The following is a 2,504-nucleotide window of genomic DNA, read 5'->3' on the forward strand; positions in this document are numbered from 1 at the left end:
AATAGACAACTGGATTAACAAATTTTCTACAATATACATACATACGTAGATACACATATGTATTATAAAAATATACCAGTAAAAAGTTTTATTCAAAAGATACTGACTGTATCCCAATAAATTATTCAGATCTGGGTCATAAAACCATAATTTGGAGCTGCAAAGACTGAAAATCTTTTTTGTTCAATGCAATGTTAAACGCCCAGAATATACTGCTAAACCCTTTGGAAGTTGGTTAATCACTAACTAATATTATGCCTTGGATGAAGGATTTAACCTTAGTCATTGCTAATTGAGGTGCTACGGTTAATATACTAAGTGCATCAGAGCAGCTCTAAAACCCATCCTACACTTCATGTACGCTAGTTCATATTAGTGTTTTGATATTAATACTATTCATTGGCCTGGCTGATGAGAAGAGAGGAAAGGCAGAAACAGTGCAATCTAAATAGCTGATTGGTTTAATTTAGGTTCATAAATGAAATCCATGAGTCAGCTGTACCTCATGCCGCAGCTGGCTACTCCATGGGTATTTCTGTATCTATCTGATATATCTGCTTCCTGGAAGCTGAAGGTTAAAAAATTGTGTGTGTGTGTGTGTGTGAGAGAGAGAGAGAGAGAGAGAGAGAGAGAGAGAGAGAGAGAGGATGAACATAGAAAGGGGCTAAAGAACCACATTCAGGTTATCAATTGCACCGAAGACCATCCACGTTTCATCATTTCTCCTAAACCTAAGGCCCATATACACGAGGCAGGGCAGCTCTCAGCCTCAGCCTCTGTGGCGGAAGGAAGGCAGCACCTGGGAAAAGCCTGTAGAGACATCTGCGTCCACGGGACCCAGGCTGATGTGGGGCGGAGGTGGTCAGGAGGAAGTTTTGAAGAGCAGACGGGAAAGCAGGGTTTTTTTTTTTTGTTTTGTTTTGTTTTTTTTTGTTTTTGTTTTTGTTTTGTTTTGTTTGACTTTTAAGTAAGCCTTTATTTCCATGTTTTTCAAAATAAGCTAGCTCAACTGGTTGCTTTGGGAGGTGATTAATCAAAGAGACCAAATCCCATATCCTCATCTGATTCCTCCGACTATTTCTTGGCTTCAGCCTTGGCTGGAGCAGCAGGAGCAGCAGTGGTGGCCGCGGCCACAGGCAGCAGCCGCAAATGCGGATGGATCAGCCAAGAAGGCCCTGACCTTCTCAGCAAGGGGGAAGGTGTAGTCGGTCTCCACAGACAAAGCCGGGACCCGCTGGTACCCATTGACGACAGAGTACGGCACTGAGGCAACAGCTGGGTAACCAATTTGCAGACAAACGCTGGCAACATTGCGGACACCCTCTAGGAAGCGAGTATGCAGTCGCTCTATGATGTCAAGTACTTCCGGGTTATAGATGCTGCCACTGTCAAACACCTGCTGGACGATCAGCCCGAAGGAGAAGGGGGAGACATTTAGCGTGTTCAGCAGCCTGGCCTCCCTGGCTCCCACTTGTCTCCAGTTTTGATCAGCTGCACATGGCTCAGAATTCCAATGCTTCCTCTGGAGATTTTAGTGGTGATGCCCAAAGCCTGGAAGAACGAGGTCTTCTCGGGTCCTAGACCAGTGTTCTGAGCTGGCACAGCGACTTCACACGGGGCGATTGCACCAGCTCGAGCAGCAGCCGGTACCTTATTGGCCAGCAGCATGTACCTGATGTCGGTGAGGTCCTTCTTGGCGAACGAACACAAAGCCCACATTCCCCTGGATATGAGGCAGCAGTTTCTCCAGTGGGCTGTTCTCCAGGCGGCCTCCGATGGCCTTGCGCATCCTGGTGTTCTTGCCCATCAGCACCGCGGCCTTCCCGAGGAGGGACATGCGGATCTGTTGCATCTGCTTGGAGCCCACATTGTCCGCTCCCACAGTGAAGCATTTTGGGTAATCACCCAAACACTGGATGATCTTAAGGAAGTAGTTGGACTTCCAGCTCGCCCTGTCTTCCCTGCGCATCACGGCGGTGCATCGGGGATTGCCATGCAGGGTTTAAAGGCGTCACTCCACTGAGGACGCCTGGCAAGAGAAAACAGTGTTCTGAAAGCTGTCCCCACCCCCTTTTCATTTGACCCCACATTCCTAACAGCTTCCTACATTATCCAGTTTACAGGAAGCACCGCAATATAGAGTCCTTTCGTACACAGGCCTCAAAAGTGATTCCCATTCAGTGTTTTTAGTTATTACCAATAAGGAGAAGACACTGGCATTTGGCATCAGAAGTGGAATTTGAACACATGCAGAATTTCAGACATGCATGGTCCTTCGACTAGACCATGCTGACTACCATGGTGAAAACTCAAAACCATTCATCTTCACAAACCACTCAGCACCCTAATTGCATACCCATAAAGAAGAGGGAAAATGGAACAAAGACGGATTGACCATAACAGATTGTGCTGAGCTCAGTGGAGTTATAGGTTATCTTACCCAGAGGTATCTGCCTCATCCTGCCTGCCTGTTTACAAGTCATGAGGCAAACGGGAAGATGATG

The 2,504-nt window shown here is 46.8% G+C and overlaps 1 pseudogene; it reads right to left on the minus strand.

Moving 5' to 3' along the window:
• Nucleotides 1-956: 956 nt before the first annotated feature.
• LOC129680145 (60S acidic ribosomal protein P0-like) lies at nt 957-1,969 on the minus strand (annotated as a pseudogene).
• Nucleotides 1,970-2,504: the final 535 nt, after the last annotated feature.

This window comes from Psammomys obesus, unplaced genomic scaffold, assembly GCF_907164565.1.
Source record: "Psammomys obesus unplaced genomic scaffold, mPsaObe1.curated_primary_1811, whole genome shotgun sequence".
Classification (NCBI taxonomy): domain Eukaryota; kingdom Metazoa; phylum Chordata; class Mammalia; order Rodentia; family Muridae; genus Psammomys; species Psammomys obesus.